Source organism: Polyodon spathula, chromosome 25 (genome assembly GCF_017654505.1).
Source record: "Polyodon spathula isolate WHYD16114869_AA chromosome 25, ASM1765450v1, whole genome shotgun sequence".
Lineage (NCBI taxonomy): Eukaryota > Metazoa > Chordata > Actinopteri > Acipenseriformes > Polyodontidae > Polyodon > Polyodon spathula.
Window position 1 is genome coordinate 6,213,722 of NC_054558.1, and position 27,319 is coordinate 6,241,040.

Consider the following 27,319-nt stretch of genomic DNA (forward strand, 5'->3'; position numbering starts at 1 on the left):
GTCTCTTTTGCTTCCTGCAGTGTCTTTACCACCCCTGCAGAAGGTCACGGAAAGTAGGCCAGCCAGGCACTCTGCCCCAGATACTGACAGATATATAAAGTCTCCTTGGCTCATTCACAACTAAAATAGCTTATTAGTGCCGAGCACGCCAGGGCAGCTATCAAGCCAAGGTGTCAGGGAATTGTCTTTCTCCATCGCTGCTGAAAATGGTCACCCTGGCAGAAGATAGAGTAATAAAAAGCAAGTGTTTGGTTTAACAGTTTTGGGTTAGAATGTCTGAATACTGTGAAACAAATAGGCTAGGTGGACCCGAGAGGAGTTATCAATTGATCCTAATAAGACAGTGACTTCAAACAGCACACAGCTATATCAGATCCAAACACTGCAAGAAAAAAAAAAAAAGATTGCCCATTTGGGCTAAACAAAATAACCACAAATTGTGTGCATCAAAAATAGAGATTGAAATGCACAAAGGAGGGGATTTAAAATAAACTATTCTTTCTACTGAAATACAACACATATAACAGATGCAACCCTACAAATGAGTTCATTATGTCTTAGAATCTAATTACAAAGGGAGCTGTCCCGAGAAAATGGTGCTGAATCTCCAGTAAAGCCTCGCTGGCATGCTGAGCTGTATGGCTAAAGTACTAGATGTTCACATTTGCATTGGGTTATCAGTTTATACATATTTGATAAGCTGATGTCTTGCCTTTATAACTCTTTCAGTATTTGAGTTTGATCTATAATCATGAAAAAATTAAAATAAGAAAACCTACCATTGCTTTGGAATTTATATATTTTTGCTACTGTGAACATCTTTTAGAAAATAACAGAAACGGTGCATTATCCATGAACATTATACATTAGAAAAAGGAAAGGCTTGCACCTGTTCGTTTTTTTAAAGGGAGTGGATAAAACAGCAATTGGGATACCGTGAATAATTTTTGACAGTTTTTTCACAGATGACTGTTCTGCAGTGAATTGCATTTAACTCCTGTACTAGGGTCTTTTTGACTGGACCACTCTGGATTCACACATAATTGGAACATATGTTCTAGCCTGAAAGAACTGCTCCAAATTATCTAGCCTAAAACCTGCTGTGTGTACTTGTTCAGCACCTCAGCCATCATTAACCAGAAGAACAAAGAATATAATAGAGTATAGCCCCAGGGTCTAGTCAGTTTTAATTTCTTTCACTCAGTAAACTATGCCACACTTGTATTATCCTCTTTGCAAAAAGTGTTTTTTCAACCTTTTATCACCAGTGACCTCTGGTCTGTTCATGGAGCAATTAGGATTTGTAACCTCAGCACTGTCATCCACCAATCAGCAAGTTGCATTGCAGGGTACTACCACACATAACTTTCAATTAGAATGGCAAGCTTTCAAAAAGTGCAACTAAAGCAAAATATTGAATAATTAAATATGCCTACAAATTAGAGAGTTGAGACATTTTAAAAGGCACTGTTTACTAGTTTCTAATTGCAGTACAACCTTGATTATTACCTGGTCTGTGTAGTAGTCTTGTATGTTGACCTAGGGTCTGCTCCTGCCCTTCCTGGCAGGTAATGAACAGATGGTACTGCCCTCAAATCAAGATTCTATTGCTTAATATCAGTCCATTGATATGGACCAGAAGGGACCTTTTACCTAGAAGCAAATCGGTTCATTTGACCGATTACAACCTTTCAGAAAAATCTATTATTGACCGCCCTTAAATTAAAATTGAAGTGGTAGGTAGATTGCAATTTGCTTTGCTTCTGATCATACATCTTAGAAAGCAATCCATTGCCCATGCTGAGCCACGCAGTTATGAACGGGATGATTTTCCTTGATAATGCTCTTTTTAATAAGTTGATTACAATCCGATTGGCCGATATAACAGAGAGCAACAGCTATTAGGTCTACAACAATGCAATGCCTGTGACTCTGATTGGCAGTGCACACTGTCCTGCATGGACATTGCTATTTGATGACCCTTCAGAGCCACAGCTTCTAGAGTAGTACATCCTATTAAACATAGTTTGATGGACCACCACACAGCAGATCACAATCTAATGGACAACCCTTCTCCTTCTTGTCCTACTCTCTATTCCAATTTGTAATAATTTGCTCAGTAGATAACTGGAGCCCTAAAAAGAAGGCACCCCCTAACATATTAAATCAGAATCTGCTCTCAAATCTTTGTAGCAATAAATCAGCAGCTTCATTTAATTTCCATTCATGGCTACGGCACTTTGCCATGAGCCCTTTTTAGCTTAGAAAGTGGGTATTGATTTTGGTTTTCTGTGGATTGTTAAATCTTTAAATCTTCTGCAACCACTTCACCATCTTCTTTCTTTCTTTCTTTCTTTCTTTTTCTTTCTTTCTTTCTTTCTTTCTTTCTTTCTTTCTTTCTTTAAAAGTTAGCATACGTTGGATAACGGATGTTGAATCAAGAATAGGATGAGATATTATAGTCTAGAAGGATACACTAGCTTTCGGCACCAGAAAGGTCCTTTTGTCAGATGAGAAGCAGAAACTGATACAACAAATCATTTACCATTTATCGCAATGTATTGAAACATACTGTACATGTAAGGGAAAAAATTCACCGATTGATTGCAAATCCCAAATTTTACAAATACAGCAAGTATACCATTTTAAAAACTCTTTCTCTTTGTTTGTAGCTATCACATTATCACATTGCTACATCATAATTAATTTATTACGTATTACCAAACACATATCCTGTGGTTCAAATGCCACTGACTGACTCATCGCGTGACCCTGAGCAAGTCACTTGACCTCCGTGTGCTCCATCTGGCGATGAGATGTTAAATCAATGTCCTATTGTAAGTGACTCTGCATATAATGCACAGTTCACAGCCTGCCTCTGTAAAGCGCTTTATGTTGGTTGTGAAAAGCGCTATATAAAGAGGCGCTATATAAAGATATTATTATTATTATTATTATTATATTATTATTATTATTATTATTATTATTATTATTATTATTATTATTATATAGTAAAATATAAAATGATTTACCATGTTATTTAGATCACTGCATATATATTAAAGGAACTGCAAACTGTTTTCTCATTACAGAATAATGATTTTTCAATTAAATGAAAACATTTCTAAATTGGATTTGTCTCTCCCTCCCTTTTTTTATGTATATCGTCTTTCATCAGTGCAATCAGTTATTCATTTTAAATGAATTCTGCATCTTCAGATTTTTCATTATTATCGTTTTCACTTTAACATTAGCTGACGTCTCTTCAAGTTTTAATGTACTACGCTTCACCCCCCGGTTGAATATTTAATTTGCTCCTTTGTAACAGATAGACTTTTATGTTGTATTTGCACAGTTCCATTTTGCTAAGGTAATTGTTTAAGCTTAAAACAATTAAGTTCAAAAGTAATTGTTTTGGAATTCCCTGCAGCGAGAATGTTCACTATCTTAATTAAATGAAATTAAGAGAACAATGTTTTTTTTTTTTTTTTTTTTTGTTTTTTTTTTAAATGGATTTTCTGAAATAGGTTCAGTTTTTTATATTGTTTTATTGGACTAACTTTCAGGACTAGATACGAGCAAAAGAGAGTATTTATTTTCATTTTGACAGGGATGTGAGAGAAGGTCATTATGGCAAAGAGGTGAGAAGGTAATTAAGGAAACTGCAGCATGGTTTTAAGGAAGCTTGTTTTACTTTGCAGACAGTACACATTTGAGGACCATTAACAAGGAATTAAAGACCTAGCCAATCAGATCTTCGATTGACGCAAAAGTTAGATAATGCAGAAAAGCAATGTGTTAAAAGGAAATGTTGCCGGTAATACAAAACATTTGTTCAGCAATGCATCCATTCGTTTTTACCAAGACAGTTCCAAATTAGAAGTTCCAGTTGAACGGTTTCTGCTGTTCAGTTTTATGTATCAGCTTGGAATGAATAGACCCGCTGCACTCTTTCAGCACAGGAGAATGGAATAATAATGCTACTCATATTATTAGCTTGTAAGGGCAAGTGACAGATGGTATTGTACCAGGATGAAGGTGCCAAATGAGACTGAGGTTATAGCCTGTACTGAAAATGTCCTTGGCAACTATACAGCCCTGCGCATAACAGTAGCTTGAAAACTCAGCAAGGGGGCAGGATGTGGGGGGGGGGAGCGACAAAGGATCTGTAAATGCAGGTGCTACTAATGTAGGAAGATTCTGCTTCTTAGGGGTAAATAGTGATGGCACGCATGGTGCATTGCCATCCATCTTTCAATCAACCTATTGCCGCTTGGTAATTCTGTGCAGTCCCTCATACTTTTATTAGACCACAAAAGAAGCCAGATGGACATGGATATGTTTTCCTCATTTCTCCTAATTAAAGCTGTCACAAGTCACAGACACAAGCGCGCACACACACACACACACACACACGCACGCACACACACAGAAATAATGAGCAGTGCGTTGAGCAGGGTAGATGTACTATGGTGGTTCTGTATTCCGAAGCAGAGTGCAGAGGAAGCAGCTTTGCTTCTGCAGAGACATTAAAATGGGATGGTTTGCAGAAATGTTATTGACTCAGACTGCCTTGTGAGTCAGACCCAGGCTGAATACAGACTCCTGGGACAAACGCTGCCAGATATATTTGTTGTATTACTCTTTAAATCTGGTTAGACCACAGCTGGCAGTACAACTTATCTTTTGGAGGCTGCTCTTTTTATTATGCAACCCCGGCGTTATCTAATCAATGCATGTATTGATACAAAGTCACCCAGACAGCCTGCCTCCTGACACATGTGAATGAGTACTACCCAGCTGCTCTTGCATTACAAAAAGGGTTTAATAAGAGAGGTGGAAGGATCGTTGAAAACCCATTGTAAAAATCTCTGGGCATTTGACCGTCTCTGAATTGATCAGCAAGGAATACAACGTGAAATATTTGACAATAACCAATTAAATTCTATTGATCCCCTTTTGCAGTCACTTCCTTTTTTATGACTGATGAAAACAGATTTAAATATAGGTGCTGATTTTTTTTTTTTAAATTTCCATAAGCGTGTATTCCCCATGTAAAAACCACCCGTACTATATGTAAACAGTCAAAAATGATCACTTCAGTGCCTTGGCGTACAATTATGCATGCCACATAGAGTTAAAAGAAACCACAAAAAACGATGCCCTGTAGGCATCAGCAGACAGCAATAGAGTTAAGGACTGAGAACCATGTAGAAATAACAAGCGGATTCTCCAAATCGATAACCCCCGAGCCTCTACACTGCAGCCTAGCGCTCAATGCACTGATCTCCTGCTGCTTTTAAGATATGAGACACTTGTGCAAGGGTGGGTCAGAGTCTGTACAATTCCTTTTAAAGCTGCTCTGTGCAGACTCTAGGATTAGCTGAGTACTGCTGTCTGCCACCCACTTGAATTCGGAGTGAGGTTTCTGCATTATTCAATGCCCACCAAAACCTTGTTCTGCTTGTAAGTTCCCAGCGGGACTGCGGGAGAGCTAAACAGAGCTGAACGGTGGACAGCACAGCTCAACAGAGCCCCTCAGGGAAAAAAGACAGGGATAAAATTAGGAACCTGTTTTTTTCTGACCCTGCGCAGTATAATCGTAAATCTCGAAAAACTACTCACTTCTAAATCTTTTGTAGTCATTTTTGTATTACTTTAGTATAAACACATGTTAATTTGGATTCATATGTTGTTTTTTTCTGACTATGTGAACGAAAAGACACAAATTTGCCCGTTTTCTCATTGGAAATAGGTAAATTTCCAAATATCACTGTCCTGGTCACAAAAGCAAAGTTTGTGGGGAATAATAGCCATTTTCTATACTTTTGAGGCATAAGCAATTAGGAAATAACACTTACTACCCAGGAACAAAAACAAAAAAATTGTTACACGGTGTAGTCGTACAGTAACCGACTTCTTAAATGGCACCTCTTTAATTTTGTTGTCAGTTTTTCGTTAAGTATATGGAAAACTACTAAGTGGTATGTAATTAAATATAACATTATTCAGCAGGATTCATTCGACTTTATGAAGCCAAATTAATTAATTCTGTAGGGCGATGCAAAACTTTTGGCCATAGCTGTACATACCTGAATAGCATTATGAAATAATGTTGCTATGGCTTTCAAAGGAAACGAACATTGATTTTAATTATCATAACTTGTTTAAATTCACAGTAAGACCTGCATTTGTTCATATTGTTATGCAACAGGAGTTTTATTGCCTACCCATAGTTAAAATGAATCTGCGGCATTAAAAATATTATTTTCTTGTTTTGTATCTGGGCTCTGAAACTGTCAAGGAAGTATATGTCAAAACGAATAAGCTAGCTTCTCATAAAAAATGTACAGTATATTAAACACAACAGGACATTGCCAAAATGTTATCACTTCAGATCTGACTATATGTGAACCATTACATGATAACAAACCACTATCCTTTTGGGTTTATATAAAGTAAATGTCTATTCTTGAAACACTGTATTACATTGTTTTCTCCTCTAAAAGAGCAGGCTGTCAGCCCGTATGCTATTTTCGAACCTGATCCACATACATCAACAGATTAAACTCGCAGATTCCTCATTCAAAAGTAAATGACAGGTAGGACATTGTGATGGTAGAAAATTAAATGTGTTTGCTCTCCTCTCAGAAAATGAATAGGTTTCTCAAGGGCTTTGCGTTAATGTACGTTTCATTGCAACAGTAAGCAGTAGAGATACCCTTGTCTTTGTGTTACCCAAGCAGGATTTAAAAGAGCAAGTGTGCCTGGTCACTGGTACTCCCAGCAGAACTGTGAAGGCAAGAATACACAGCAGCAGTTAATCAGAGTTGAGATTTGTGTTGTCACCAATTTATTCAAATAAATGTCTTCAGGCAAGTTGGTGGCAGTTTATCAGCGCGGACATTTGAGGACAGTGTGCTTGTCTGCAGTTTGATGAAGTAGAAAAAAAAAACCCTGGTTGCAATGAAGGGGTCACAGATTGGGTAATTTGGACATAGAACCTAGAAATGGTTTATATTTTGGGAACATGATCACAATTTTTTTTGATTTTGAGTTTGAACTACAGTACAGTATCCAATGAAGTGGTCAGGTCTAAGGAATAAACAGCACCTTTTCATCTACAGTGTTGACGTTGACGTGTCTTCACATTTCAAATTGAAGTATAAAATACAAGCAAAGAAAGGTCTTCAGATGAGGTGGAGCAGTGATGCTAGTGCTAGTTCTAATAAGAGGACAGAGGATAGGTTTAAAAATATCTCAAGCCCTGTTTTATAACTCCACGACATTTACCACATTGAACCAGCATGGAAGTGTTTGGACCTGCCTTGCCAAGCTCAGTGCTGTACCAGCAGCTTTGGCCTCAGTAAAACCAATGCTGACCAGAGCTAGAATCCTATTCAATTTTTTTTTTACCTAACAGACAATGTACTGTAATTATACTATTGTTTTCAAAGACCATTCCAATATTTCTAGTAAGGGCAATTCCTAATTTCCACTACAGCACTATTTTAATTTCTAAAAACTGCTGCTTTAAACCTCTCAGACACACAGTGTCGCTAAAACAAAATGTGTGCCCCCTGCATAATATTATCCACCTCTGTTTAAGATGGAGTCCAGTTGGTAAATTTTGTACTACATTCTGCACACAAAGAGAACTGTGAAAAAAGAACATTTTTGAAAGTAAGAAATGAAAATCGTCTTCTATCAGAAATGCACTGGAGTGAAATGAACTCTTTTGAATAGAAAAACATCAGACTCTAATAACACCTTGGTAAGAACGATCACACTGCATGGGTCGACGCGTTATATAAAGTGGTCCGCCACCCTCCCTTTAAAAACTTCCATCCGTTGCAGCACCTATGATGAAATTACAATACTTTAAGAGCCCTCAGACAAAGCAAGAGGAAAATGAGATTGAAAACCATTACAAGCTGTCCATCTACGCTCAGGGCTATTGGCTGTATGCATGTTGCATTGCAAGCACCTCTGAGAGCCAACAATGCCAAAAGGATATTGATTAAACCTTTGTAAATGTATGGGTTTGCCTCCTTTTAAATGGATCCATTTCTGATATGCATCATGAACCATAAACTTCTGGAATACTGTATTGGTAATTGCATTTTTTTGAGACTATTCTAGAGCTGCTTTTAAAAGCTGTGCTCTTACCATGGCAAGACTTTGTAAACAACAGCCAGCTGCTTTGTTGCTTACAATCCCCCTCCTCCAGAACTTCTCCTAGGTTAGAACAAGGCATTCAGTTTCACAGAAACATTTACTAAGTGCTTGTGTTGGATTAGCAGCTTGCAATGCAAATGTAACCGGTCACCAAATTTATTGAGCATCTGCGGCTGCTTTCATTCACTTGTACTCATTTCCATGTCTTGTGAATCCTGATGAAGACGCAGGGCACCAAAACATTGATCTGACTTGGTACTTGACTTGCACATATACTTCATTTACCCAGCACCGTATTCTAGTGAGTGAACGAGGTTCCTTGACTTTATTTCACTTGTATTGAAAAATATATTTCTATATTATGGTCCTAATTACTTATGACAGATAGTTACTATAGTTTTTATTATATTTCAATCAAACAGTAGACTATTGAAACTTGTATAGTATCAGTTCCATCAGAGGCATACAGTTCTAAGAACACAGACTAAATTCCCTCAACCAAAGCACTTAAAGCAAGCATTCTCTTCAGCACTGTGTCCCCATGCAGAGTGCTAAGCAGCAGCATTATTTTATCAGAGCAGAATGCTCAATGCTAGTGCTCTTGTCTTGTCAGAGAGACTTTCTGTGAATCAACACAGTGCCCTGATGCTGTTCCATGACCTTCCCAGACTTCCGTTCCTGTCAGCCCAAAAGTGATCTGCGAGCAATGCGACTCTCGTAAATCTCCATGACTGCACAGATACTCAGGACTGGCAATAAAACCAAACAAGTCACTTAGAAGATTAAGAATCTTTTAACTTTCAAAACTGACCTTCTTAAAGAAGGAGCAGGGAACAGAGTAATAATATATTAGCTTTATTTGGACATTTTATATTAGATTCGTAACACCTTTTTGAAGTCTATGTTATGCAACAGACATGGATAAAAGTAGTCATAACACGTGGTGATAACATTTGTTACAAACCAAATGTACTATTATTGAAAATATCAAGTGTATGAGTGACTTGAACCCAGTTTAGTACAACACGTTTTAAAGAGGTGAGAAAGTCTCTTTGATGCAAGTGGCTTGCTACTATAGAAGTTATTTGACTCTCTAAACTACATCATTTGACCAAGTGTTTCACTCTTTGTGATATAACCCATCCCCAACACAAGTCGTGTGATACCAATACATTTCTGCTGCTTTTATCACACTGGTATCAGTGACCACTAGGTATTGACTAAAGGTCCAATACAATACTATTAACTAATTTACAGACAGGTCATCTAAACCCAGAAGACCTTCTGTGCTGTATGGGCATCTACAGCACACACAAAATACTGCAGGCATGCAAATGGGATGCTGATTTCCCAGCAGTAGAAATCCTAACCCTGCTGTGGTTATTGATTCACCCATTGGAAAAGCATCCCGCAACAGCAACACACAAACTGAACATATTCACAATGTTTCTATGCATAAACCGATCACACTTTCCACAGGATGAAACTGGAATATTTTCCTGATGGGCACACAAGAGGTAGGTTTACATAGGCTGCAGGATTGGCTCGTTGAGGGAAAAACCAAATGATTGGAGCGATTTAATTCATCAACCCCCCCCCCTTTTTTTTTTTAACCATGCCAATCTAGTAACCTGCCCTGAACTTTGCCAGCAGTGAAGCTAAAATGTATCCCACAATGTCATGGAACTGTGGGCAACAACCCCTCTTTGGAAGCCCAATGTCCAAGTGCCCTATCATTTCTGGAATGCAGATACACTCCCTCACCTGTACAAAATGTTCTATACTCTTACTAGTTAACATGGGTCAAAAAACTATAAATACTTATTTAGCTATGGAGTTAATCCATAAATGCCTTGGATGAAAGTGCATACACTGCATGACAATAAAATACATTGAAAACAAACCCCCTCTTAGTGATGCTCAGTTTGTGTGTAGACACTCCAGGAGATAGCTATTCTCAGAGCCTGTTTTCTGTGGAGGAGTCAATACACTGTGTACAAGCCTGGCTGGATGTAGCCCAGCTTGTCCTCTTTAGATTCACTATGCAACTCACTGCAGCACTCTGGAGCCAGCCTGCGGTCAGAGCTGATTCTGCTGCATTGTGATTGAGAATGGCTGCGATTCAGGGAGGGCAGTTCCATGTGCTCAGCATGCTGTTCTGCTGTGCTGCCAGGAAATCAGGCAGCACAGGTTTACATTGATGGAAAATGACCTGAAACCCTTCTACGGTGCCATATGCATTGCTTACTACTCAGTATCTGTTGCTGAGTGCATCATTATTAAGATTCCTGTTGAAAACATCAGCAACCCATGCAAAATGAATGATAACACGTGTTTTAAAACCAGCTCTCGCATAGCAGCATTATCACTGGCCCCCTTATTGCTGTGCTGAAAAACTTTTGTTCTTCACAAACATGTAACTATGATGTTTCAGTTACGTACTGCTCATTCTTTGATATTACTGGAAGAAGTTGCGCTGACGGCTTTTGTTGTCAATCAGAACAATTCACATATCAGTAGCTGTATTAATATCCAATATTAATTATTAAAAGCAGAAGACATGTTATCTTTTCAAGCAAATTGTGTGCAAATTAATAATGGGATGCCCCCCTCCCCCCACACACACACTGTACTGTAAGGATCAGGCATGGCTCATTTCGTTAATGAGGTCAAAAAACTACCCTATTATCACACTGTCTGTAATTACACCTGTTTCCTACAGTATTACAATTATTTTACATATTTCATGCCGGCTTAACCTGAATTATTAAAGTCAATGATAAGGGAACGTGGGAAATCTAGCCGCTTGTGTGCAATCTTTGAAAAAACAAAGACGTGAGGTTTGGTAACAGCTAATTTATCCCAGTGTTCAGTGGCAATGCACGGTTCTGAACTAAAGCACATTTTAACATGTGTGCTACTGTAACTCTGCAAATGTTTTTGTGTGCTGCCATTGCTTGTAACGATATGATCTGCAAATGCATGTTGTAAGGTACAGTCTGATGTAGAATGATTTGACTTGGCCCAGGGAGGATCAAGCCTCCAAGTCAGGAAGGGTGAGATTTAACCACAGGGGTGAGTGAATTGCACAAGGGATGCAGGGGATGGGAAATGCCCCCCTCGCTCTGCAGCAGTACTAAAACTTTTAATTCTCAATAATCTATTTGTATAATCAGTAGTCAGTATAGCGGTACCCACGAGGACACGGACGAAATGCCAGTCAGCTGAGGCCTCGTTGGCACACAATGCCCCCTCCACTTTTGAAGTGCCACTGGATTTAACTATTCCTTGAGGTCATGCTATCCTTGTGAAGATTTCTTAGGCACATATTCAAGTTAAAAGCAACTTGGCACAGGCTTGAAATATCCACGCTTATCTCAACTTATGTGTTCTTCTTGTTGTTTAGAATCACTTTGTAATCATGTTCCGATTCAATGATCACACCCTGGCAACTTTTTGGAACAAACACGACTTTTCTCAGCTGGCTCCCCACAGCGTAACCATTAGCCAGACTTAGAGACATGTTTGAGAGCTTTATTGAGGCAACAGGGGTGCTTTACACTTCAGAGTTTCACCAGGACGTGATGACCGAAAACAGAACATGACAAGTCAGTCTGGAAAAGAGGAGCAGCACGTTAATTAAGACAGCGTGACGTTTCATAACCTTATCATGTTGCTCTTTCATCGGCTCACCAAGAATGCACAGGTTCACATTGAGCAGTAGTCAGATCCTCAGCTGCATGTGAGAACGTATTTTTGCGTTAATTAATTAGTGTTAATTAATGCTAGTGTTTGAGCAGAATATTTTAATTTAGTGCTGCGCTTTTTCTTTCATGTTTTACTTGTAATTTATTTTTTTAGTTTAAGTTTATGGATATTTCAATAGTGTCTAATCCATATTGGAATCAGCCCTATCGCAACCTGGTAATCCATCACATTACCACATATCGGGACCAGTGTGCCAGTAAAAGCATAGTAAAGTGTAACAAAGCATTAATGTGGTAGAATTGTAGAAGGATAGTCTGGAGTCTTAATGGTTATTGTGAATACCCTTGTAACATCCACATTGTGTTGGATTGAGTAGCATGAGAATCAACAGTCAGAAAAGAGTCAGCGATGATAGATTAAATCTGTCTCTTTTGTAATGGTTTAATTCTTGTTTATCTTTTATGTTTTTAATACAGAGAGTAAATCCAAATCAAATCAATTTCACTGTCCCAAAGCCTAATAGCAACACCGTGGAATTCACCTAATGTACAGTGCTGTAGTTTAGTACCAAGAAATGAGCAGATACCAGCAAACTTAACATCCATCCCCTGTTACGAATTACAAATAGTGCATCTGTATACTAATGTATTCGACTATAATGTGAAAATATTTCAGGTGAGAATTAGCATACAGTATAAATCCATTGCAAAACTGGGCACAAGCACAATTCAAAAGGAAGGTTAATAGCTACTGGGTCCTGCAAATCCTTCCGTTCAGCTACTGTGGGTACGGTCCGCATCGGTAGAAACACAAAAGGCCTGTAATTGGTTTATGAATCGTTGCCCTCTATCAGAAGCAGTGCTGAGATTGAAGCTCATCTCACAGTTCTGCTGTAAAGACAGAGAGGCAGACTGATTGCACACAGAGTCTTCAGGGGAGCTTTATAGCAGAGGCTGGCAACTGTGCTGCAGTGTGCTGCAGTGTCCTTATAGGATTCAGCAAGAGTTCACACACACATGCAGCACAGCCAGGCTGCATCCCCCCGGCACTTTACAGCAAGAAAACAACACCGGACAGGCACCCTGCTCACAGCATCACTCATATCCACGACATTTAACCTTAACAAATGGCATTTCAATTATTCACAGGCACTCAATCTTCATAAAGACTTATTAATATGCAGAACATGTATATGCATATAGGAAAATAATGCAGGTAGAGTACTGTCATGTTGGGATTTCATGTATTGCTCAGATGAACCTTTCTAAAAATGAGTGATGCTTGGAAGCATTGTTCTATCTTTAGATCCCTCAAATGCAATAGCATTTCACATTCTGGGATTGTATAAAGTAAATGCTGTTAGCATTAGTTTGAAAGTGGGAAGCCCCCCCCCCCCCCTTTTTTGATAATGGTCATTCATTGCCTAGTCGACACTTGGCTCATTAGAATGTCATCTGCATAAAAAACTTGGATACATTTTGTGATTTCTTAAAAGTGCAATAAATCTCCAGTAAATTTTAAATAAATATTTCACTCCTAATAATATATCCTTAAAGCAATGTGTCCCCATTGCTTGTAAGAGATCAATGTACTCAATAGATTACAGCAGCAATCAATAATGTAAAAACTCTGCAGATGGCTGGATACCATTATTCCATGTTATTAAAGAAGTGTTTAATGAACCAAGTGTTTTCTATTAAATGCATTAACTATGCAATGCAAGCAGACAGGCACGCACACCCCAGCTGTGCCAGGTTCTCTTGACTATGACTGAGGGTCGATGAAATAATGAAAGCACATCATGAATGTTTGTCCTAAACAAATCACAGCTTTGAAAACAGCATTTTATTAAAGGGATACTTGACACTATCCACAGTAGATAGATACTTGAAGAATAAATGGCTTTAAATATCATTTCAATTGCATTTTGTCATTCCCTTTGCACTATTGTTGATGCTTGATATCCTTTTGAGTGGTTCAGGGTTTTGCTTCTCCCATATTGAGTTAACCCACCTTTACCTGACTTTGAGAAGCTTTCAGTTCATCTGGAAAAGTACTGTGTGATCAGTCTTTCTCATTTCATTCAAATCATGTGACAGTGTGATCAAATCTTGGGACTATAACACCACCAGCAACATGGTACAAAGGGTTTCCTTCAGAAACAACCATCACACACTCAAATGAGCAAAGGAATAATGCCACGCAGTTATCCTACCACCCACCGCTGTGATGTGCTAGAAGAACCGAAGAATGGAGGCAGCTTTGTAAAATATTTAGACTTTGAAAAAGACTGACATGTCTCTCCCAACCTGCCTAGGCTCCAGAGTGGTTGAGTCCAAAGCTAAGCAGTTCATTGGACTAGCTCATCAGAACCACTACAGGGGTGTTTTAGAAATGAAGGTTGCAGAGTCCCACAGTTGCAGAATCCCACAGTACATTGTTATAACCCAGAGTATATGTTAATACTTAACAGTTAAAGGATCCATTATTAGGAGTTATTTATATCAATCGTGTTATAGTACATATGTTTTGAGAGGTTATAGTGTAAAGGTTTTAGTATTCATTATATGTAACTGCTTATAGCACAATTAATAACATGCTTATAAAATGTTTATAACCACTTATAATGGATTCTAAATTAAACTGTTAACCAGTAAATTAAAAAAAACATAAATGTGACAAAAAAAAACTATTACAAATCATTTTTCAATTGAACATCATACAAATCTAAATTGATTATAAAGCCTGATCAATAACTATGCCTCCCATCAAACATCAAAAGAACTGCTCCCATGCAACCCCAATTTAACAGCTCAAGCTATGCTTTTTTGTTCATCAGATTGAGAAAGGTCATTTTTTCTGGATTAATAGACGTATTAAAATGCTTTTGGACCAGGCCAGAGGTGTTGACATGGTTGGAACAAAGACCAGGACTACTGAGAAACTCATATTTCCTACTCAGTTCCCAGTGCTACACTAAAGTGGTAACACTTTCCATGAAGTGCCTCTAATTACTGAGTATGTATATAGTGGTTACTTAGTAAATACATGTGTACTAACACATAATTACATTATTATCATGCATACTTAAAATGTACTTCATCTAACCCTAACCCTTTTCTGATACAATTGTGTGCTTGCATATATCGTGATTTACACATTAAGTGCATTGTAACGTATTCATATCTTGCTGTCTAAAAATAAACCACTTGGCTTCATGCAAAAACCTTTAGATGAACACCAGGGGTGGTATCTTTCTTATTTGTAGGCTTAAATGGTGGGCTTTGCATTGGAGCAAAAGTCTTGATCTGTTGGGCAATTGAAGAACAAGGGCATCTACAATGGTATAAGCTATTGGAGGAAAGGTAACTCATGGGTAACATTATCATATTTTGACCAACTAATGGAATGATAATGGTACAACCCAACAAGCACATGTAACCATGTACCATGGTACCCTATCAGTACAATTCCAAAAGCATTGTGTTGTCATTACTGCTAAGGCATTACTGGTACTGCTAATGACTCTGCATTCCCATTGGTATTTGTCAAGACTTTCGGTAAGGTTAAAGCCGTGATACACTTATTTGATGCCTTTCAAATCCCCTGGTCATTTTTCTCAGAACTACTTGGAACATGCTTATTAGCATACGACCTTTGCCGGTTTGAAAGGACAATTTATTCTTTCAGCTGCACAGCGAGTATTTTGGTTTTCACACACTTCCCCAGAGGAACTGAACTCTCAATCAGACCTTCTATTGTTTTAAAAAGGCTTTGTTTCTGTGCTGATAGCGTGCATACATATCAACAGCGCAGCAGTTAGCAGAGGAGGCAATCAAACACCCCCAGGAGGTATGGACACCTACTAATGCATCTCCTATAGCTTTTTAACAAAATGATGCTTTAGATCTTTTTAACATGGACAGTCATTGTCTGTGCATAGCAAATCTGATACACCTGTTTGTAATTCCAAGGATTACACTACAAAACCTTAAAGTGATTATATTATACAGTAGGACAATGCTGCTTGTAATATATTTTGCAATGAGCAACACTATCATGTAAGTCATATATTGCTGTGCTACAATAATTTCCAGTACATAAACTGTCCATTTAGACAAGGTGCATTCTTTCTTATAACTGATTGTTGAACATTTAAATGCATTAATCTCATCCTTTAGAATGTATTTCACAGCATCTCACTTTACATTGAAAATTAAATCTGGGCACAAATGTACTAACAGACCCTAAACGCAATGGCATTTTCATGCTCCTGTGAGCTCAGGATCATTTGAAGGTCATATTCATGTATCCAGTTAGAGTAGACCTCCAGCCCTGGCAAAAGCATGAATTAATAATGCATTTTAAGAGAATCATAGCTGATTGATATGCAGATATCTTTATTCAACTTTTTATTTTTTCTAGTTCTAGTTTCTAATGGGACTAACATGGAATTGTGATATTCAAATATCCATTCAATAGATTTGAATAGCACTTCGTACAAACAGATGGAAAAAAAGCATGGTATGTGCACTTAAATTAAATGGAATTAAATTATATTCAATTAAATTGAACCAGGTTTCTCAACACACAAAAGGAGAGGGAAGTACAGTGAAATGTGCACAGCACAGATGTTTCGCTTTCGTCTGTTATAGAGTACCAATCTCTCTTAATGCATGACTTTCAATACAAACATGGACACTGCCCTCTTTGTGTTTGAACACAGTGCTTGAGACAGAGCATCATATTTTGAAGTACTTTCTGTTAATATACAGCATGATAATGATACATAAAAGAAAAAAAAAATTAAAAAATTGCACTATAAAATGTCAGCAAATTCCTGTGAATTCCAATTGCTATGGTTTTACACTTAAATTTATTAGGAATCCATACAAAAAATAATATGCAATTCCAATGAAACTTGGCATTAGTATTCGTATGGCATTCTGAACCCTACAGGTTCCAAACCCCTGCACACACAGATGTATTCATATACATGGGGGGTCTGACTGTGGGAATACTGCATACTGCTGGAGACAGTACGACGTAGGGTTAAACTCCTTCGACTGGGCATGGTGAAAAGAATAATTGCATTTTGGTTTCCTAGGTGTTTTACTCTCATCTGCTACTACTCATTGGGCTTGAAGGCTCAAAGATTGGAAATGCCGCTCACAACCTGAGTACGCCCTCCGTGCCTCTCTTCCTGCATCAGGACCATCCCAGCACTATATAGCCCAGTCCAGAGAGGGAGAGAGAGACAATCTGCAGTGCAGGGGCTGGCTACTCTCAGTCTGGCAAACATGCCTGAAAATGTTCAATTGAAAACGTTCAGCGTTCAATTGAAATTTCCAAAGGGGATGAACATATCAAAAAAAGAAGTATGAATAGAAAATAACACCTTAGTATAATCTAGGATTGCCAGACATTAACCACACTTTGCAAAAGAGGGGTAGACTGCAATGTTTATATCGGAATTATATATACCGACCCTCTGCCACATACAGACATGTGTTGATGACATCCGAATGATTTGGCTTCTTTACTGCCCTCGAATACTGCAGACACCCATTTCCAGCTCTTACAAACTTAGGAATATAAAATGCCTAACAATCACCCAGATGTCTTTATACAATGCCAACATGATATATAAAAGATAGACTTCCTCACTCGGCAGAACAACTCTAAAACAAATAGCGCTACTTCTCTTTACTGCTTTCTGCTTAGTTTGCACAGTACCAGAATGCTCCTGAGGTCTTAGATCAACCCAATCCCTGTTCCTAAGGGGAGATGCTTTCCTATTCAACTCAGCATGCCTTAGCATTCCTCCCCATTCTCAAAGACCACTGGCATCCCTCTTGATGTCAAGGTCACTGCATCAGAATACAGACAGACCTTCACAAAGCATGCCTGCTTCTGTTTTAAGGGTCCCAGACTGTACCCTGTCAGTATCCCTCAAACCTACAAGGGGCATGTGCAGTTTTAAATCTATCTTACCTTGTACCCCAGGCTTTAGTTTGAATCCGGCGGGTCAGATACCAAAGTTTTAATCAGTAAAAGTTTTTCAATTACAGGTATTTCAATTTTCCTTATTATAGTATGCGCTTTCCCTTGAATTATATTACTCATTTATAGTTTCTTCCAGGCTGCCGGGCATACTCCAATTGAATAAAGTTCTATGACCTTCAGATTTTCCCAGTTTTCTGGAGGTTTTTTATACCATTTAAGCAAATTTGGACTGGAGTCATGCCTGGCTAATTCTGACCTGCTGAGATATTTTGCCTTGAGTTTAGTTAATGTCCTTCCAAAGAACATAAATGCCACAAAAGTGAACTGCTATTTGAAGTTTCACTATCGCTACAATCTCGTGTCCCGAACTGCCCCCCCATCCTCCCCCCTCCAGAATACCAGATAGAAAATAAAAATGTATTTGCTCAAAACAGCCCCACTGTAAACCTGCACCTTACCTTGTTCAAAGAAGGGAGAAACTTCTTCTGTCTCTTCAGGACACTTTGAGTCTTGAAGAAAGAAAAAGAATATCGTCTGGATGCTTCAAAATACTTTTTTTTTGCTGCGCTAAAGAAAAATAATTCTGCCCTACAAGCCAGTCAATCCTGTAGTTATGCTCTCACCCTTAACACACTCTCACTCAACAAGCTCGTTCCCTGAAACTGAGGTGTTAAATTGATTAGATCAGTAAAAAAATATATATATATATATATATATATATATATACTGCAGTTTTTCTTTCCCACTAGCCCCTCTGCTGTTCTGCTGTTGTATTCCCCACTTCTGCAAGCTCAAGATCATTGGCTTAGCTCCTGCTCAATAATAAAAGTCCTCGGTTTTAATTGGGAGGGGCTGTTTTTATGGTGCATCCCGCTTCCACACTAGATCTGCCCTCCCCCTCTCGCTCCGTCTTCTTTTTAAGTGCCCGCAATGAGGATTGCTGATCTTTGCAATTTGAGGCTGTGTGTGAGAGAGAGAGAGAGAGAGAGAGAGAGAGAGAGAGAGAGAGAGAGAGAGAGAGAGAGAGTGTGTGTGAGGGAGTGCAGGGGAATCAAATCAATGAACTGCTAGAACAAACTGAGACACAGAGCCTGTTATTGTACAGGATTATAAAGTTATAATTTGAAATGCACTGTCTTGAACTGGAATACAGAAGAGGGCTGTTTATTATAACCACATTCCTCAAGAGGTGTTCCAGAACCTTGTGCAGTCTGTACCTTGCTGTGTCAAGGCTGTGACCAGGGCAAAAGGTGATACGATATTTTAACATAATACAATGCCTGGTTGGTTGCTTCTTTCAGGATTGAGGTGCTGGTCTGGTGCTGGTCTGGCTGGAATAAAACTACCACCCCCCTAACCTTCACTGGTATTAATAAAATGCATACAAAACAATATATCTCATACTATATATATATATATATAGTATGAGAGATTGAATTACACCCCGACATGTCTCCCTTTGTTTATTTCAAGAACTGGATGCGAACCCATGTGCTGAAGATATTGACGTGTGATTCTATTTAAACTCAGATAACTCGATTGCAAATCCATCATTCAGGAACAAGGGCTGCTGCAGAATGCATTACTGGAATTAAAAGAGACAAACATGATTCACTGACATGTGTTCTGTAAAGGTTACAGTATACCGAAACTACATTTTGTACAGTTTTCAATATCTCTTTTACATAGAGTCATTCTCTTTTCCTTGGGAATGTCCTTTATAATATTCTCTCACGTTCTATCAGACATCCCTTCTGAATAAATGTGCACCAAATGGTGTTGCACCCATTAAACTGGTATGGTGTGAGGCTGCTATTGGTAGAACAGTACTGCAGTAGTAACATTTCTAATAGGATTGTTCAGTTGTTGCCTCATGCAACGTTTACTTAAAACTTCAAATGGATAAATAACCAAACACATCTACTCTGCATAATTAAGGCTGCAAGCGTTTGACTTACAGCAAGTGAACACTGTCCCTGATTGAAAAAACTAGTCTTCATTTTCTTTTTCAATGGCTTCTTATCTTCTGACAAGACTGTCTTTAACTGATATAGAATAATGTTTTGCATGCCTTTTTGAATGTTCATACTGTATCGAATTCCGGAAAATGAAAATAATAGTGGAGAGCGAATTGAATTTAAAAAGGATTCCCCACAGACGCTAGTAATCCTTTTCTGCATCAAGGCACAGAACCATAGCAGTACCAGTTCCCACAACTGAATCAAAATTATAAAGTCAAAACCTTTAAGAAATGAAAGGTTAATTTGATCAACCTATACCACACTGGGATAAAAATGATTATTTTTTGTTTCTTTTTTTAGAACATATTACAGCAACATTGAATCTCTCTGCATTGCCTCGACCACCTACGACAATCGCATGATTACCCCTTAAAATAACTGGTTGATGCAATCCAGGTGCTTTAGTGTTCTCTAAATGTGATTTATTCCAGCAAGGTGTAGATGAATCAAATCAAGCCCTTACTGTAAGCCAGATGAACAATGTTTCAGCTAGCGCCTTCATCAGTGCCTTGTCCTAGTTTCTTTTAAGTTAGTTCCTCAATACTGTGATTTGCAAATGGCTCTGCTAAGGTGGGAATTCCAATGGGAGCCATTTTTAAATGTTGTGTGGTTGTTTTAAGAATGGTAAATATTTGAATGCACGTGTTTTTCCTCCTTGGCCAGACATCGGTGCATAGTTTTGCTTGAAACCACTTTTAGACATTAATAAGAACTTGTCCAAATGCCTGCAAACCATCCTGAGCATCTCACACTAATAGAAGATAACAGGAGCTGCAATTGTTCGGGGTTCGCTCTTTGACTGGCACGTCTATAGAGAGTGTGTTGTGTGTAATTTGATGTTCTTGGAGGAGGGAAAGACTCTTGTGTTGATGGATTGGTTGCACAGGCTTTCTTAAAGGTTTGATAGATTGGCTTCCTACTAGTTTTCCTCACCAGCCACATATCAGAAGCCACAGGTACTGTAGCACTGGGAGGGCAGAAAAAATCAGAAAATCATTTCACTGTTTACACCCTTTTTTACAGAGCAGGTCCACACTGTATGATATCCACTGTTTCCCATTCAAAATGTTTTTTTTTTTGCATCTCCTGCACTGTAATGGTAAACTAACATGTTTTCTAAACTTCTTTTAACAGCATTATTATAAGTAGTTGCGTGGGACTGCAATTAACGGGGCTAATTCTCAGTTCTCTGACGCCAGCGTTTCAAAACAAATTCTGTTGCACAAGGTTGCCATAGGAAGCAGAGTAAAAACGTGGAATATGCTCTGAACGAGACAAGTTGAAATGTAACCCAGCGACACAAAGAACAAAAGCAAGGAACATTAACATCATAAGTAATGACCTGTTAGACAGACATCCATAGATCTCCCTGTAATGATGATGATGTCATCTCACCATTAGTGTTCAGTTACCATAATCCTACGCGTATAGCACACCTCTTAGATTTGCTCCCTTATTTTACATGAACAGTGTTTCTCATTTCTGATGCTTGTTCTACATAATAACATGCAATTACATGAATGATAAAATGAAAAGTATACAAATAATTCAATAGGCATGATTTTCAAGCTATACACATATGCATGTTTAAATATAAGATACAGGACTATAGAGTGTATCCAATATATGTGAAAAGTGCTAGCAGAAATTTAAATGTGATATTGCATTAAACATGCCCCAGCATGCTTAATGCAATATCACAGTGGCTCAAGTGCATTCTCCCACGAGAACACTGCAGAGCTGTTGAAACGGATGGCCATACATAGATGGAAATTACTTTCAGACTTGGTGAATTACATTACCTTGTGTTACATCACAATAAGTTTTTTTTTTTTTTTTTTTTTTTTAAGAACTATGTTCTCAGGTAAATCCTCAGCTTGCTGAAAGTTATTGTTAGTCGCTGCATACTTGGTCAGATTGCTGTTATAATCATTGCAATGTGTAACACAGGCTCAATCAGCCAGTGTCTTTATATAGAAGTAAGAGCCATCTAGTGATAAGTACTGGTAATACACAGCTGTGCACTAGATGGCGGTGCTTATATTAAGCCAGTTAGGCAGGCAACTCGTTTCTGAAAGCACAGTTAATCATAGTCAAGCCATAAGACAACAACACAATGCCATACCAACCACTAAGCAATGTAGCAAACAGCATAATAGGGGGGCAGTAAACAAAAAAACTAGAAAAATGTCATTTGAAGCTGCCTTCAAATTAATAATACAACTTAATACAATCAAATGTTGATCGTATTTACTGGTGCACACCAGCTATGACAGAAGAGATCAATGTTACACAATATTTTATTGGAATTGATTCTGTGAAAGAATCCACTTGTTGGCAATTTTCGCCACAGATAACTGCAGGAAATAGTGGATGAGCTTGTAACCCTCCAATAGTTCATCATGCCTCCTTGCGTCTCTGATGTGACAAACATCAATACCTCACACACGGCTTCTCTCCCTGCCCCGCGGACATCAAATCCCCTTGCTGGTCCTGAACAAGATCTCCAAATCCTGCTTTGATGTGAAAGTGCACTTCAAGAAATATGCAACATGCTTGATAAAGCAGTAAATATAGTTAGTCCCAGTCAAATTCCAATACAAGTACAATTTCCGATTGGATAATACATTCGTCCTGCCCTGGCAATTCTCACGCAAGACGTCAATACCCCTATCCCTGTGAGCAGGAACTGAATAAATAATAGCAAATACTTCATCATAAATACAGAAGCAAAATATATTACATGCATACAAACATTTCCTCTAAGGACTTCATCTGCTTTCTAATGCAATTGAGATGTTGTATCTGTTAGATTGATATTCAGAAAAATCCATTTAATAATAGATTAAATATATAAATGATGAAGGACTGGTCAGAGGTGTAATTGGTTCACTTTACCAGGTTCTGTAATGAGTTCATTATCCACCAGGTGGCATAGGTGTATATAGATGTTATATAGACTCCAGTTGTGTTACAGTGTTATAAACACTACATGAAGGGTAGAAGGGCTTAGCAGAGTGCACAGATACCATTATTATTATTCACAGGTCAGACCTTGGCACCCCATTGAGATTAACTCATTTGGCTGCCTGAAGATGCATCAAAGATGGTGAAAGGTACAGGATTGATGAGGATGAGAAAGCTTGTGTCCTGACCTGGCTGCAGGGTGCATACAAACACTGCAGGCATCTGGACAGTAATGAAACAAGTGGATACAGATTGAGGAAAACCTATTTTTTTCTGTGGGCTTGGCTCTGAAATGCATACAATATACCCGCCAAGCTATGTTTAACTTGCATGACCCATGTTTTGTGTAGTATGTGTTGATGTAATAGGATTACATCTACAGACCTCTGATATTAAATCCTGTACCTTTTTCATATGCTATGAGGTGAGATGGTTGAGCTTATGAGAAGTGCTTAGACTTCAGTGACTTCAGTGCACAGCTCAACGCTAATCTTCACTGTTGGTAATCTTTGAAAGAAGGTCTAGTCATTTGATGCTGTGCCTTTATAAGATATGGTTATATCCAAAAAGGTCGGACAGTATAATTATAGCTGCCTGTTGATTCCATACTCAGTCAGCCAATACAGCCTTTACAGTATTATATCATTTCCCAGGCACCTAAACTCTCAGTAGCACTCAGTGGTGACATCAGATTAAGATCTAGGATCTTCTCTCCTACTCTATCTTCTAAAGCAGCTCTCTTTTCCATGCAAAGCAGGGGGTCTATAATTCTATTGTTCCTAATCCATTTAAAATAATCTATGCATTGATATTTATTTTCTCCCTCGTTACACTGTGGTGCTTTGGGGCTTTTGCAATTATTCAGAATCCATTTTAGCTACAGTCAAACTAAACGAGCGTTAGTTACTATCTGAATGGTCTCTTTACCTTTGCCCTGGCTGATGAAGAGCATTCTGTGGGTTTCAATCACTGAGCTGAGCTTTATAAACACAAACTGTGGTGCAACTGGGCACTTTTTCTATTTTTAGTAGTAGATAAAAAATACTTTTCAGCTGCACCAGAACCCCTAGACTCTTAACTAGAAAGCACAGCTCTGCTGTATGAAATTTTAAAGTGACTTGTTTGAAAAATTATCACCAGAGGCATGAAGCTGTTGTTGCTGTCTCCTCTGAAACTGTGATTTTTGTGTTGAGATTTAGAACAGAGTTAGCACACAGTAGCATACAAATCATAGTTTTTATATAATGATCGCAAAGCCGTAATAGAAAAGTAATCCTAGTATTATAATTACTGGCACACCTTTCTTGGACTCATTCTGTTTTCTACAGTAAGTCACTTGCTTTCAATATTGATCAGATCAGCGGTGTGCCGTGAAATTGAACGCGTATGAACCGTGCATCTAATTTACAGTACATTTTAAGCGTGCTGTTTTATTACCAGCAATCACATCGGAATTTGTTAGCTTTCTTGCTGTGTTCAACCATCGTCCTGATTGTGGGTTCATTTCATGAGGAAGACACGGCTGGGATTGCACTGTGTGGAATTGTTTGCGAGTGCATTTTTCATTGTTAATTAAACCACTCTTTTGACATGCACCAGATAGCATGCAGACTTGATTGCTTCCACTGTAGAGAATACATAACACTTTTAATGCATCTATTCTTATGATAAGGATCTGGTAAAAATAATATAGTATGGGGTTGCTTAAACTGTTTTCACATCAGAGGTTTTAATTTAATAATGACAAATACCACAACAAGTCATTAATTCTATTATGATTATTAAACCATGCAAAGTATTCAGGATGCTTATATTTCACATTGTTTAGTTTTATTGTTTTATAGAAATAAAGAAATACATCTGTATTCTGCACTATAATAAAAACGCATGGTCTAAATTTAGACATTGCATTACATTCTATTAAAATCTGTATATAAAAGAAACGAAAACACTATTGAGTGAAAGATTGAATTAGATTAAAATATTTAACTACCTATGCCTAAAGGAAAGATCAATTAATCATTTATACACTACAGCACTGAAGCAAATCTAAGAGGTTTATGAGCAGCACTTCTGGTATTTCCTCTGTTGATTTGTTGTTTTGCTTCGTTGCTTCATTAAAGGTATAATGGTGATGGTCCCGGCAGGACCTTCTTGAAAATAAAGCAGCCGTCTCAGAGGTGTCCTGCTTAAATACATGAAATGGAATTCAAATCAATGACCTGTTCAAACCAATCAATATTATAACAGATGCCAGGCTCACACCCCTGGGTGGTACAACAATGCTGACCAACAGCTTTGGCCTGTCAGGGCGCACTCTTAGAGTCACTGTGGTCCGGACTGATGTGATCAGAGCTGTCTGTGTGAGTGATGAGAGGCCCAGCACTCGAGAAACGATTCCCTGTGAGTCAGTGGGTCTCTGACCCGTAGAAAAGGAAAGTCGAGAGGCAATATCACTGCTACAAATGAATGTTTAAGTGTTATTGTCATCTACACTAGTCCTCTGCATAGAGTCAAGATTACTGTTTCAAGTAAAGGAGAAGAGGTCTCTCTCTCTCTCTCTCTCTCTCTCTCTCTCTCTCTCTCTCTCTCTCTCTCTCTCTCTCTCTCTCTCTCAGTCATTTTCTTTATTTCAAGCAGATTCTAAATTAGTTCTGGCAACAATGTATCTTGAAGGATAGAACTGCCCACCATTGACAGCAATATCAACTCAACAGATCAGATAGTGTATAATGGTTGTGAGGCACTGCTGTAGACCACGGGTAGGTAACCATGACCTTTACAATCCATTTCAGACTGTGTTCCAACCAGTCCCCCAGTGATGTGATTGATCTTCAGCAGGGTCAATTCAATACTTAAGATGCTTTGAAATAGACTGGATGAACCACGGTTGTCTACTTTTCTTGCTAGTAATATTATTCAAACTTTTCTGAGTTAATGCATTTATCTACAATAGTGTCACAAATAGCTTTTCAAGAATAGCTCATTAGCTTCAATACAGGATATGTTCAAGCCAGGTTTTTTTTTTTATTTATCAAGCAATTCTTTTCCTCAGATAACTCAGCTGAGGTGCAGCTTCACAAAGTTAGACAGTCAGTGACTCAGTAGGTTTTAAACCCATGACTCTCAGTCAACCAGGTTCAAGGTTAGTTGCCCGTCGTTCCATATCACACAGTGAGTCTGTGGCTGAGCTTTGAACTGATGCTATTCCAACTAATTTGCTTTCACAAGTGTAACTCACTGCCTCCCAGCCGTAACCTACAAATATTCAGATGAGAGGCATTCCAATCTGTTAAGGTGGACACAAGCCAGAAACATAGACCCTTCACAGACTGCACAGTGCTTTCCATTCTCTGTTACGAACGCTTGTACCTGGTGCGTTCTGACCTCTAACATCTTTTGATGCAGTGAGGAGAGGCTTTGCATCAGAGCAGCTTCTGCCTCAATTAATTACTCTGTTATTAAAACAACAAGACCCAGCATTTAGTGAGTAAGTGGTTAGCTAGCAGAGGAATCGGAAGGCTCTTTTCACTCATTGATTAGTCAGGGCTTGTGGTCTGTATCCACTGCACAGTCAAGGCATTGGAGCCGCTGCCAGCTTTAACATTAGGGTTATTGCACACCTGGGCAGAAAGCCAAGGACACTCTGGCACGGCAAGATCCCAGATTCCGCCATGCAGCCCCCGCAGACATATTCTTGACGCAGCAGCAAGCCGGTCGTGGCTTGTGCATTAACTGTGATGAGAGGAAACGGTTCTGCTTCCAGCTTTGATTTAGAGCCCATTGACCGTGCTAGAAGACAGAATTGGAGACTGCAGGTCTCAGTTTATCCAATAAGAAGCAAAGCAGTTACTTCACCCATGATGCAACGTTTTGTTTTGTTTTTATTACAATCCTGCAGAAAAATACATTTGATGTTGCTTACCAGGACAGGGTATATCTTACAGTATATGGTCCTAGTTCCACGTAATAAATCAGATTTAGAACATAAGAACATAATAACATAAGAAAGGTTACAAACAAGAGGAGGCCATTCAGCCCATCTTGCTCATTTGGTTGTTAGTAGCTTATTGATCCCAGGGTGTCAACTTCAACAACATTACTGGGGAGTTGGTTCCAGACCCTCACAATTCCCTGTGTAAAAAACTGCCTCCTATTTTCTGTACTGAAAGCCCCTTTATCTAATTTCCATTTGTGACCCCTTTAGTGGGGCTTCCTGTGAAATGTACAGGAACCAGCAAAACAAAATCATGTCATGTTATCATGTTGAAAGGGGAAGTTAACTTTCTGTTACAAGCACCTGCCCGCGTCTCTCTATTACATTTTAAAATGGTGTATAACTCATGGTTTGCAGTATTATCAGTCAGGGTAAGCATATATACAAGCAGTGGCATAGCTTTGGTTTAAAAAGTGGGGAGGGGGGCAGTTTCTATAGCTGG

The 27,319-nt window shown here is 38.5% G+C and overlaps 1 protein-coding gene across 2 annotated transcripts in view; it reads right to left on the reverse strand.

Annotated features, from left to right (window-relative positions):
• LOC121299954 (synaptotagmin-2-like) overlaps nucleotides 1-18,815 on the reverse strand; it is a 73,410-nt gene extending 54,595 nt beyond the window's left edge. For both annotated transcript variants that reach the window (XM_041228227.1, XM_041228224.1), the window contains exon 1: nucleotides 18,351-18,815. The gene's annotated coding sequence lies outside the window, so the exon portion shown is untranslated. The remainder of the gene's footprint in view (nucleotides 1-18,350) is intronic.
• Nucleotides 18,816-27,319: the final 8,504 nt, after the last annotated feature.